The following is a 14,340-nucleotide window of genomic DNA, read 5'->3' on the forward strand; positions in this document are numbered from 1 at the left end:
TTTTCAGGTTGGAAATTGATTAGACGAATGAATTGGTCGATTTTGATGAGTTAAGGAAGAAATGGGAGAAAGATTCGGGTGAAATCGAGCGAAAGACGAAGAAAACGAAATCTGGAAGTTGTAACTGCCGTTAGCCCAGTAACGACCGTTACATAGGTGGTTTGTGGTTTCTCCTGTAACTGGCAGTTAGAGAACTAACGGCCGTTAGAAATCAACTGAAGAGTAACGGCCGTTAGCCCAGTAACTCCCGTTAGGCCTTAAGTATAAAAGTAACGGCCGTTATCCCAGTAACGGTCATTACACGCGTGTTTTGTACATAGGATTAGTTAGGGTTCTGCACTTTTGGACGAATGGATAACACAATTTTGATAGTTTTCTCATACTTAGGAATATTTTGGGAGCAAACAAGTGATTAGGGTTTCGCTTATTTTCAGCTTTGGATTGTAATCATCATTGCTACCGGATTATCATCATTCATTTGGTATAATATGATTTCCTCTCTATTTGTTTGTTCTTGCATTTCTAATATGAATAGCTAAATCTTCAGCACCCGCTTGGGTAGTAAGCATGTCATAGGGTCGAATTGATGTTGCTTGTGAATGTTGAACAAGGTTTATATGTTTAATCGAAGATCCACATTTATTTGGATTTAAATATTGTTTTCAACTTTTATATTAATTGATTGATAATTGTAATTAGAAGTTCGGGAGAAATCTATGTCATTGTCAATTGATTTATGAAATGGTTAATCGGTCTGTAATTAACCTGAAATCGTTGGAGTTCGGGAGAAATCAACGATGAAGATTAAAAACAATTAAATTCATTTCGAATGTGTAAACGTCTATGATAGAGGGATCTGATTAGGCGAATAAGCAGTTCGGGAGAAAGCTTTCAAAAGATTAAATCATAAAATCAACTCAGGAATTTAATGCTTAACTGTTTAGAGGAGAAATTAAGTGCGGGAGCAATAATTATCTATTTAGCAGTTAAAGTTTCAAGTATAACGGGAGTTCATCTTGTCTACTTTTTGAGTCGTTCAACAAATGCAAGTAGTATTTAGACCCGATGATTGGCATGTGAGCTGATCCAAGTAGGTGTTCATTTTTAAATCTGTGTTAAGATTCAACCAATCAAATACTCTTTGCGATTAATCCTACGGGATTACTGACTTTCTTCACTAACTTTGCAACGTGACAATTCGGTCACAAAACCCCCCTTTTTAATCTGAATCACTTTACTGTGACAATTGCTTATTAAGTCCTTGTGTTCGACCTCGGTTTACCAAGTCAACTATATTGCAGACGAACGGGTTCACTTGCTAGGTATTTCGTGTTCATAAATTTAAGACTAGAAAATACACATCAAGTTTTTGGCGCCGCTGCCGGGGACTTGAATTAAGTAATTGTTAGTTTTGTGATTCAATCCTTCCTTGCATTCAATTATGAGGAAGTTAATTGTTTTTAATAGATAGATTTTATTTTTGTTTCAGTTTTATTTTGTTAGTTTCTGGTGCGGTTAACGGTTTTTCTTGTGGTGTTTGTGCAGATGCTTTGTAGTTGATGAACACAAGAACCTCTGGTTGACCTTTGCTTAGTTCTCAATCTAATCCAGGGAAAGCCAGACGACGCTTAATCAGATCAAACAACACGGAGCCTTTAAACACCGAAAACCGTGACCACCCGGACGTAGATTTGGATAAATATTACTCAAAGGAAGGTTCAACGTCCGAGGTGCGCTTAAGTCCTAAATTCTTCGAAGGTAGTGGGTTGTTCAAAACTGGTGATAGTTCAGGGGAAGAAGATAATCGGGATAAGACTGATCAACAGGATTTAACCGAGATTCCTAGAGAAAATCCTCAGCCAACTCAACCAGTCAGAGCCAGGAGAATGGGTGATAGAGAGCCGGAAAACCCCAATAACCGTCTTTACGGTGACCGTAGGAGAAATATCCCTACTAATAGGGGCACTCCTATTCGCCTTCCAACCACTGGAGTAAACTTTTCTCTTAAAGGAAGTCATTTGAAAAGTGTGGAGGAGGAGAAGTTCGATGGGGTGACGAATAATGATCCATATGGGCATTTGGAAAGGTTCGAGAAGATTTGTAGGTTTTATCACTATGGCGCGAACCAAGATGACAATGTGAAGCTTGAGCTTTTTCCACTTACTTTATGTGGAGGAGCTAAGGCATGGTTAAAGGAGCAACCAGATGATCTGTATACGACTTGGGATGAGCTTCGTGTTGGGTTCATTGATGAGTTCTATTCTATCAGGACTCAGAGATAGTTGGAGAATAAGATCCGATCATTCACTCAAGATCCGGGGGAAGATGTAGTAGATGCCTGGAAACGATATAAGGAGATGATCAGGAATTGCCCAGGAAACAATCTGAACACGGAAGCAGTGGTTGAGATCTTCTATGATGGGTTGCTAAAGAGAACTAGAAGGGAATTAGCCGGGGCATTTGGAGGTAGTTTGAATAATGTCACCCCGGCTGAAGGATACAAAATCTTGGATGATATGGCCAAGGAATTCTCTGATCGCGATGAAGTTGTAAGCAAGAGAACGAGTGGAAAGACTGTAGCGAAGTTGGAGAGTAGTGAAGAATCAAGCTTGGTTGCTGAAGTCAAAGCCCTCACAAAGCAGATGAACGAGAGGTTTGACAACCAAGATGTGAGATTCAAAAGCATTGAAAGGGATGTTAAGGTGATTGCTGATGGTTGTGACTACTGTGGGGACATGCATTATTCAGAAGATTGTCCGGATAAGCCAGCTCAGGAAGTTAACTATGTCCAGAATCAGCAAGGGAACTTCAGTCAGGGTACCGGTTATCAAAATCGGTCATCAGGTACTTCTTATCCTTCGTCTAATTTTAATGCTAATAATTCTGGTTTTAGTGGAAGCAGGTTTAGCAGGTTCAACAGTCAGCAAAATGCGAATTCGGAATTGAGAGACATCATGAAGGATTTGGTAGGCGCTCAGAAAGCTACCAGTGAGAAGATGGCCTCTCAATGGGATGCTATGACTACTAGGTTGGATGGATTGGCAAATAAGCTTGAGCAAAGTTTGAAGAGTACTCAAGCAACGTTTCAGGATATCGAGGCTAAGCTTGAAAGGCTAGGAACATCAAATAGGCAGCCCGGTACATTACCGAGCAATACCCAGCAGAATCCTAAGCCTCAGCAAAATAGCCAAGGATCAGGAGCCAAGTATAGCCACCCGAACGCTCGAAACGAGCAAGTCAACGCAATCACAACAAAAGCAGGTAACATTTACAATTCTGCAAATCCATGGCCTAATGATGTTACTCCTCTTGTGCAGGTTGATGCCGATGGAACCGTTGATGATGAGGTTGAGATAGAACTGGAACCCGCCGTGAAGACACCGGCCGTTCCATCCAAGATTGCTGAGAAGACTCCTGTTGAGAAACCACCAGTTAAACCGTATCAGCCAAAGATACCTTTTCCTCAATGATTGAGGAAAGCGAAGATAAAGGAAAATTTTAAAAAGTTTGTTGATTTAATTCAAAATGTTAACATAACTGTTCCTTTAGTTGATCTTCTTGCAGGTATGCCGAATTACGCAAAGTTTCTCAAAGATCTTGTTTCGGACAGGAAGAAGTTAGAAGAGGCACAGACAACTGTACTGAGTGCCGAGGTGTCAGCTATCATCAAGAATAAGATTCCTCCTAAGCTAGAAGACCCAGGGAGTTTTCTTATCTCTTGTGCTTTTGGTGCTGTCTTGTATAAGGCATTAGCTGATTTAGGGGCTAGCATAAATCTAATGCCTTATTCTGTGTACAAAAGATTGTCTTTAGGTGATTTGACCCCTACCCGCATGAGCATTAGGCTAGCGGATCGTTCATTCCAATATCCCATAGGGATAGCGGAAAATTTGCAAATTAGGGTAGGTCATATGATATTCCCGGTAGATTTTGTTGTTCTTGAAATGGAGGCGGATATTAATGTCCCTCTAATTCTTGGTCGACCGTTCCTCATGACCGCGGATGCTATCATCCGTGTTAAAGCTAAGGAGATTTCCTTAGGGGTTGGCGATGACCGGGTTGTTTTTAATATTGATAGGGCTCTTAAGCATCCTTACTCATGTGATGAATCTTGTTTCAGGATCGATGTAGTCGAGGAGGAAGATGTTTTGGAAAAGGAGCTCATGGACTTTCTGGATATGGAGGGAGATGAAGCATTTCTAGCTTGTAGTGAAGAAGAACAAGAAATGGTTGGTGAAATGGTGCAGGAGATCATGGCGTCGAGTGTTGATGAAACGCCATCGGTAGATGACACTTTTGAAGAGATCACCGGTAATGATAGAAGACGAGTGCTAACTTCGGTGGAGAATCCTCCTACCGATTTGGAACTCAAACCACTTCCGGACCATCTAGAGTATGCTTATCTCGAAGGTACGTCTTTCTTGCCCGTTGTCATTTCCTCCTCACTTTTGGAGGATGAAAAGTCTAGACTTATGACCGTCCTGAAGGCCCATAAAAAGGCCTTTGCTTGGAAAATTTCCGATATCCCGGGTATAAGTCCAGAATTTTGTAAGCACACCATAAATTTTATTGATGATTTTAAACCGGTTGTGCAAAGGCAACGTAGATTGAACCCGAACATGAAAGATGTGGTGAAAAAGGAGATAATTAAATTACTTGATGCGGGAATCATATTCCCCATTTCGGATAGTTCATGGGTAAGTCCGGTGCATTGTGTGCCGAAAAAGGGTGGGATGACCGTAGTTTTGAATGAAAGAAACGAATTGATTCCTACTAGAACTGTCACGGGGTGGAGGGTATGTATTGATTATCGGAAATTGAATGATGCAACCCGCAAAGATCACTTTCCTTTACCCTTTATTGATCAAATGCTCGAACGGTTAGCCGGAAACGAGTATTTTTGCTTTTTGGATGGGTTCTCCGGGTACTTCCAAATACCCATTGACCCCAAGGACCAAAAAAAGACCACGTTTATTTGTCCCTATGACACTTATGCTTATAGGAGGATGCCATTTGGTCTTTGCAATGCTCCCGGAACTTTTCAAAGATGTATGATTGCCATTTTTCAAGACATGATCGAAACCTCCATGGAAGTTTTCATGGATGATTTTTCTGTCTTTGGTAGTTCGTTTGAGAGTTGTCTAGAAAGTCTTGACAAAATGCTTGAAAGATGTGAAAAGGCACATTTGGTACTAAATTGGGAGAAATGCCATTTTATGGTAAAGGAAGGGATTGTGTTGGGACACAAAGTTTCTAAAGCAGGTCTAGAGGTTGATAAAGCAAAAATTGATGTTATCGCTAAGTTACCTCCACCTACTAATGTCAAGTCAATTAGAAGCTTTTTGGGTCATGCCGGTTTTTATCGTAGGTTCATAAAAGATTTCTCAAAAATCACCCGGTCACAAAACCCCCCCTTTTTAATCTGAATCACTTTACTGTGACAATTGCTTATTAAGTCCTTGTGTTCGACCTCGGTTTACCAAGTCAACTATATTGCATACGAACGGGTTCACTGCCCGCAAGTGTGTAGTAGTCAGTAGCTAGGTATTTCGTGTTTATAAATTTAAGACTAGAAAATACACATCAAGTTTTTGGCGCCGCTGCCGGGGACTTGAATTAAGTAATTGTTAGTTTTGTGATTCAATCCTTCCTTGCATTCAATTGTGAGGAAGTTAATTGTTTTTAATAGATAGATTTTATTTTTGTTTCAGTTTTATTTTGTTAGTTTCTGGTGCGGTTAACGGTTTTTCTTGTGGTGTTTGTGCAGATGCTTTGTAGTTGATGAACACAAGAACCTCTGGTTGACCTTTGCTTAGTTCTCAATCTAATCCAGGGAAAGCCAGACAACGCTTAATCAGATCAAACAACACGGAGCCTTCAAACACCGAAAACCGTGACCACCCGGACGTAGATTTGGATAAATATTACTCAAAGGAAGGTTCAACGTCCGAGGTGCGCTTAAGTCCTAAATTCTCCGAAGGTAGTGGGTTGTTCAAAACTGGTGATAGTTCAGGGGAAGAAGATAATCCTCCAAGAGTAAATACATATCCACTTGTGGATTTGGAATCCTTTATATCGGATATCCAATTAGCATCACTATATCCTTCCAATACAGCTGGATCTCGACCAAAATGCAGCCCATAATTCTTTGTATATCTCAAGTATCTTAGTAACCTAGTCATAGCCTTCCAATGTTCCAAACTAGGATTACTAGTATATCTACTTAGCCTACTAACAGCATAGGCTAAGTCAGACCTAGTACTTGTCATGAGATACATTAAGCTGCCAATTACCCTTGAGTACTCCAATTGAGCAACACCTTCACCTCTATTTTTCGATAGATGTTGCGTGGTATCTATTGGAGATCGAGCGACTCTTGAGTCCTCGGGACTGAATTTCTCAAGGATCTTGTCCACATAGTGAGATTGACTTAACACTAGACCATCTTGGGTTCGAGTAATTTTCATTCCAAGAATGACATCTGCTAAACCCATATCCTTCATGTCAAATCTCGCCTTCAACATGTCTTTGGTAGATTTGATCATACTATCATCACTACCCACAATGAGTATGTCATCGACATATAGACAAAGTATAACATATCCCTTAGATATGTCTTTGACATAAACACATTTATCACACTCATTAATCCTGAAACCATTATCGAGCATGACTTGATCAAACTTTTGGTGCCATTGCTTTGGAGCTTGTTTCAATCCGTACAAAGACTTGACAAGTTTACAAACTTTGTCCTCCTGGCCAGGAGCGGAAAAACCCTCAGGTTGTTCCATATATATTTCTTCATCAAGCTCTCCATTGAGAAATGCGGTTTTTACATCCATTTGATGTATTTCCAAATTTCTCAATGCTGCAATCGCAAGCACCAATCTGATCGAAGTTACTCGAGTTACAGGCGCATATGTGTCAAAGTAATCAAGATCTTTCTTTTGTCTATATCCTTTGACCACAAGTCTTGCCTTGTACTTATCAATAGAGCCATCAGATTTCATCTTTTTCTTGAATATCCAACGATGTTCAAGTGGTTTACAACCAGGTGGAAGATGAACTAACTCCCAAGTATGATTCTGCAAAATAGAATCAATTTCACTCTTAATGGCTTCTTTCCATTGAGGCGCTTCTTGTGAAGTAACCGCTTCATGATATGTTTGAGGTTCACTCATAACCATATAAGAAACAAAATCAGGCCCGAAAGATTTTTCAATCTTTTGCCTTTTGCTTCTTCGCGGTTCTACTGCTTCTTCCTCTGATTGTTCTTGATGATCATCTGGAACAATCTTATCAACCGGAGTTGATGTAGAAGATTTTCCTTGATCCAAACGAGGAAACACATTTTCAAAAAACGAAGCATTTCTTGACTCAAGTATACTGTTTTTGTGTATTTCCGGGTTCTTAGACTCATGTACTAGAAACCGATATGCACTACTATGTTCAGCAAGATTTGAGGATTCACAATCGCTACCATGCTTAGCATATCCTATGAATACACAATCAACAGTTTTTGGTCCTATCTTTTGAACTTTAGGTGGTGGAACCACCACCTTTGCTAAACACCCCCACACTTTCAAGAACTTATAGGATGGTTTTCTATTAAACCATAACTCATAAGGTGTAACATCCTTTTTCTTGAAAGGTATCTTGTTCAAAAGATAGTTTGCCGATAAAACTGCATCTCCCCACATATCTTGTCCTAAGCCCGAGCTTATTAACATGGCATTCATCATCTCTTTAAGAGTTCGATTTTTCCTTTCAGCAATGCCATTTTGTTGTGGGGTATAAGGAGCTGTTTGCTCATGGATAATACCATTTTGAGCACAAATTTTAGCAAATGGAGAAACATATTCACCTCCTCTATCACTCCTTAATCTTTTAATCTTTTTGTTGAGTTGATTCTCAACTTCATTTTTGTACAAGATAAACTTATCTATTGCTTCATTCTTGCTCTTTAGTAAGTAGACATAGCAATATTTTGTACAATCATCAATAAATGTAATGAAATATTTGTTACCACCTCAAGTGGGAATCGATCTAAAATCACATACATCGGTATGGATTAAATCAAGTGGCTCGGTGTTTCGTTCAATAGATTTGAAAGATTTCGTGGTTTGTTTAGCTTCAACACAAGTTGGACATTTAGAATTATAATCAATGTTAAAAGATGGTATACAATTTAACTTAATTAAACGACACATTGAATTAAAATTCACATGTCCAAGACGATTATGCCAAATATTAGAAGACTCAATCAAATAAGCGGAAGTAGAAGCATTTTCATTCACTTGCTTAATAGGTACAACATTGAGCTTAAACATCCCATTAAGGGCATAACCTTGACCAACATACAAACCACGTTTAGTTAACACAAACTTATCACTTTCAAACACTAAACGAAACCCATTCTTGTTAAGCAACCAACCCGACACAAGACTCTTGCGCAATTCGGGAACATACAACACATTGGTTAACTTGAGCTCTCTCCCCGAAGTCCACTTGAGGATCACATCGCCTTCACCCTTGATATCGGCGGTGGCGGCATTTCCCATATACAGCTTTTCTTCACCGGATATTTCTTTCAAGTTATGGAACATAGTCTTATCCGGACACACATGACGGGTTGCACCCGTATCAACCCACCATCCTTTGATTCCATCGGTGGTAAGATTGACCTCTTCCAACTTAGCCGTGAGGTCAGAAATCATAGCAACAAGAGCCATGTTATCTTCGATCATATTTGCCCTTTCCTTCCTTGGATTCTTGCATTGATCAACCGGATTCACAATCGCTACCATGCTTAGCATATCCTATGAATACACAATCAAGAACAAAATGAAATGAAGAAAATGAAAGAAAATCTGGTTGATGATCCAGTTTGAGTGTTTTTATTGTAGCTGAACTACCAAAACACCACTAAGTATAGTTTATATACATATAAACTGGTTAGTGGATGTTTTAGTGGGACACATGTTGGTTTGCATGATTAAACAACATGTGTTACACTTAAGGCTAAGTCAAGTGTCCTGCCAGGTGCAAGGCCTGGAATAAGACCACCCACTGAGCCATATACAACTACCCACTGAGCCATAATCAAGCCATGTAAGCCATAACCGAGCCATACTGAACTAGCCAAAAATAAAGACGGCTCAATAGCGGCTCTCAGCGATGCGAGCATGCTAAGTGCGCCACTAAAACGCCACATTACGCCTCATCGCCCACGCCCCCGGTCCCGGTCTCGGTCTCGGGCACGGGCGCGGGCGCGTCGGGTGCTTCGCACCCTCCTAGCTCACTTGGGGTGTAGCCCCTTATAAGGAATTATAATTCCTCCAACACTCCTCCTTATAAACATACTTAATGTTTATTCTTCTACCAATGTAGGACACACTCACATTAGTTAATTATTCTTTCAACTCCTTTTAACATATCTATTAACTTGGATATTCTATGTTATTACATAAAATTTCCAACAATAATATGCCAATTTGATCATGATTTCAAATCCAAAATAAAAAAATCGTAACAAATGTTTAATTGAAAATTGAACAATATCACCAAATCATACAGAAAAACTTACTATTACAAAATCAAGCAAATATAGAACAACATACTATATATTCATTAATCATTAATTAAACATACTTGAAGGGGAAACCAGACTCTCCACATAACCGATCCCCTGGATCATTTGAAAATAGTCAGGACTTGCAGATACGTTTATCACTTTAGGCGGATCCGACTCTTTCAATACATCATAGATATAACGAGTTCTTGGAATGAATTGATCGTCGATATAAGAATGATCCCGTTATCCAAAATACATATAGGTCTGTACTCGAATACACGTACATGCAACCATGAGTCCTTCGATCTCAACATGCACCATCGTCCGTACTCTTCGTTAATACATATACACTAAAAAGCCTTTTAGGCCACTTGGATTCACCGTCGACTATGCAAAGGCGTACCCAAAAGAAGCCAAGTCGTGCTTAACTATGTGAGTCCTAATATTCCATAATCACTAGGTAAATGTATATCGGAAAGTACCATGTTGTTAACATCGAGAGCCACGATCTTAGAGGAATCATCTTGGAAGGGGTACTTAATAGTAGCGATCCAATTAATACAAAGATCCGTTTGCAAACGTACCGACTTTATTCAAATGGTTAATTTGCATTCCAAACGAAGTTTTTTAACACGCTCCATGAGTTCGTTTTAAGACTGAAAACATCACAAGTTTGCTTAAAAGGATACTCACAACCTCTAAATCTAATAATCTTTAAGTCACCCGGGTGGGTTAAACCGTAACCAAATCCGTATACATGGTTCTTACACTTATTGCATAAAGAATGCGAGTCAGGAGGAATCGGCTTGGACGCCTCAGTAAGCGGATTATATAAAACCATATATTCAAGAAAATCTTGAATCACTAAAAGGACTATGCCGCCATTGCACGATCCAGCAAACGTGACATCTTTACCTTCTAATTATTCGGGTTTCGCAAAACGTGAAGAACTAGAAGGAAAAGTGACCATGGAACGAGTCATGTCGTTTTCGTAGAAAACATCAATGGGTAATTCAAAGGGCAAGAGGATCTTTCGATCACCTGTCCATGATTTGATGAGATAGTTGAAATGACCCGATTCCAATGCTTACATACGCATTTGAGCCTCATCGAGAGTTTTATCGGAAGCCGGACAATTATATTATACATAATCTCGGCCGGGATGGCGGATTAGTCTAATCCGCCTCTGATGGTTCTGTACGGTTCCATCGTAATTGTTTAATTTGGAAGGAAAAAAGAAATTGGATTTTTCAATATAATCGGCATTATGGGATATAGTGTATGGATAGAGGTAAAATAAAACAACAATTAACATAAAATAAATAAGCTAGACACCATATAAAGATGACATGTGGTATAAGAATTTTTAAAAATAAATATATAATGTTGAGGGTATTTTAGAGATTAACTAATAATATTCTTTTCTCTTATTAAAAGAAAATAACTTTGGAACGTTTCAAATTTTATAAAATTACATCAAATTCATATTCAAATTTGAATCCTTACTTTTCATCTGACGCCTCAACAAAAAGTGCTTATATATTTCTTTATTTATAAGTCCGATCGTCAAAGTAAAACAAATTTTTTCTTATCTATTTATAAGTCTTTATTATTATTATCATTTTTTTTATAATTATTATTAATCAACTATTACAACTTTTTTTTAACGTCAGCCTTAAAGTGTAGTAGTTATGCATCAAAAAAAATATTTATTGTTAGTTGTGCATCATATATTTAAAAAAACTTTGTGAACTAAAAACATCACTGCATGTGCATCATTTTACATCTTAATGAATCTTTTAGACACATGAGTATGCTTATCTTAATATATAAACATGGATAATTTAAATAAATGGATCAATATATATAAATTGGTGCATCATAATTTAGACAAATGAATCAATATGCATTGATAAAATTGTTTGGTTGAAATTTGATCTATCAACAATTTTAAGTGCATCATTATTTAGACAAATGAATCAAGATGATCGGGTATATAATAATTTAGATAAATGGATTAATCTATATAAATTGGTGCATCATTATTTAGACAAATGAATCATAATTTAAATAAATGAATCAATATTTATAAGTAGTATAAATGTATAGTACGATAAATACGTACAAATGAAATTCAATTTTACAATCTTTTTCTATTTCTATATAAAATGTTTAACTGTGGTTCTATCTTATTTATCTTACAATAATAGTTATTTTATAAAACTAACCTCCTGTATATATACTAATATACACGTATTTGGAGTAGGCTCCAAGACTCCACAAGTGATTCATTTGATCCTTTATATATCCAAACTTGACAGAAATAACCCTTTCAGTTTGATCAAGTGATCATCATGTAACCGAAAATCTTGAATGCAAGTGATTATAGGAACTATGATACACGCAAATAAGAAACGAAAAAAAAAATGAAAATTTAATAATTAATAATGAAATATTTACAATCTATTTATTTGTAAAAACAATTAATAATGATAATATCTTACTAAAGACTAGTCCAAGTTATATTCGTCTTTTTGAATTGAATATTTGATTTATATGAACTATTTAGGATCTTAATTAGGAGTAATTGGCAAAATGTACGTGGACTGGAATCATGAGTCAGCTTGTTCCAAGCTGGCACTCTTTGATTTTGTGGTTAATTGGCTATGCAGGGGAAACTAATGGAAACGTGACGGAGTAATAAAAATTTGAAATCTAAATGCAGATAGCTAGAAATGAGCATTTATTTTCCAGTATCAGTATCAATATGCAAGGGATGTATGGGATGATATATATGAAGCATGGATAATGGGAATAATGAATGATCTGAATATGTTGGTGAGTGCAATTGCTGCAAGGAAAATATACAATAAGTATTCAACTTGAGATAACCTTTTAACAACCCCACAAAATTCTTATAAAGTTGTAGCTAAATTTCACGCTTGTTAATATCATGAAAATTGTTCGGTGACCTAGATTGAAAATCATGGCTACGAAGTGTGGTTCAGTTTTCTATCATACTGGTTGCTGATGCTTGTTGTTGAGCTATTGTGTAGAGATGGTGAATTGTGTACCTACAATGGCAACTGAAAACTACTTGAATTGGGGGACGGATTAGTTTACATATGATCGAGTTTAAAACATAATTATAATATTGAATTATCAAATTCGAGTTGAACCAAGTTTAGTTAATGGTATCATCTCTACTGATCAAGTCTAGACAATTTGGTACTTGATTGAGAAATTGAGATTATTTGGAGAAATTAGACTTTTTCTTTTTGGTATATACGTTAAAACTTTCTAGTCCTTATTTGTCCAGATTTAAAGCCTTTTTTTCTGGTTGATTCTTAAGGTATATAGCATAAAGGTGAAAAAGAACGTGTCCATGGAACGGTTGGCTTTGCTTGGGGTGTCTAAAAGGTCAACTTGGAAGACGGGAGTGGTACCAGAAGGCATGTCGACCTATTGGTTTAGGTTGAAGAAGGAGAAGTGGGAGTGGTGCTAGAAGGCGGTGAGAGGCACATGAGTTTTGTGGCTGCTGATTTTTGGGGAGATATCCTAAATGGTTTGAAGCTGACCTCTGGTATAATGGATATTATCTAGAACGGTATAGATTCCGTGCGTATGGTGATGATTCGGCTTCATGTCGTATACGTACTAGTGGTTGTTTTTGTAGCTAGTGAACATACATCTCCACTCTCCCCTTTTGGTTGCAGACCTTTTTGTATTAGGCGTATTGCCGTATTGGCTAGTTTCCATGCTACATTAGTGTCAACTACTGTCCTGCTTTTGTTGCTCTGTTGCTGATTATTGTACGTGTTGTTAGTAGCAAAATTACAAAATGTAGTTCTTTTATTTTGTAATCAGTAATTAATGGACCATTTTCTTATACATTAAGGGGAATGACTTGAAGAATGAATGGAGCAACTGACAAAATGGGCAGAAACGAACGGGTTGAGAAAAGCATGTACTTTGACGATTTCTAAAAGTTAATCGAGTTAGAGTTAGCAATATATTTTTGTTACCCAATGTTGCATACTAATAATAATAATCAAAATAAACTTAAGATTCATCATATATGGTAGCACTTAAACAAATTATCCAAATCGATCATAAAAAAGTGATGATCAACAAAATTTCAAAAGCTAGCATTAATTAATTAATTAAACAAAGTTGAAGGAGAAACCAAACTCTCCACATACTCGATCCCGCAATGCCGGCTCCTCCGAAAATAGTGCTCATGACTTTCAGAAACCTTGATCACCTTATGCGATTGTTTGAATACGTCATAGATAAAGAGTTCTTTGGCTGAACGGATCAATACAAGAATGATCCCGTTATCCAAAATACTTATAGGGCTGTACGATTTCAGATTTAAATCAAAAAAAGCAGTTTCTGTAATCCACGACGGCTTCTCAACACCTTCCACCTCCTCCGGTATTATTATTCGTACATCAATACCATTCGTTCGAACGGTCCAGCTTAGTCCGACCATGCTTAGGAATCCATCCAGCGTACCCAAAACAGGCTCATAATAAGGACTATGATATCCATCCCAAGGTACATGTATATACGAAAGTACTATATATGTCGTTAACATCAAGAGCCATGATCTTGTACCTATTATTAGTCATCCAATACAAAGATCCATTTGCAAACGTACCCACATCATCCAACAAGTTAGCTCCTTGAACAAAGTTATTCAACACGGTCCATGAATTCGTTTTAGTACTGAAAACATCACAAGTATGCCATATGATCATCAT

General features: G+C 37.6%; 1 long non-coding RNA gene across 1 annotated transcript; it reads left to right on the forward strand.

The window, feature by feature from the left end:
• The first annotated feature begins 1,692 nt into the window (after positions 1 to 1,692).
• Positions 1,693 to 13,363, forward strand: LOC122602382. The gene is made up of 3 exons (XR_006324237.1): positions 1,693 to 1,758; positions 12,247 to 12,412; positions 12,927 to 13,363. It is a non-coding gene; the product is annotated as an uncharacterized LOC122602382 (long non-coding RNA).
• Positions 13,364 to 14,340: the final 977 nt, after the last annotated feature.

Source organism: Erigeron canadensis, chromosome 5 (assembly GCF_010389155.1).
Source record: "Erigeron canadensis isolate Cc75 chromosome 5, C_canadensis_v1, whole genome shotgun sequence".
Taxonomy (NCBI): domain Eukaryota; kingdom Viridiplantae; phylum Streptophyta; class Magnoliopsida; order Asterales; family Asteraceae; genus Erigeron; species Erigeron canadensis.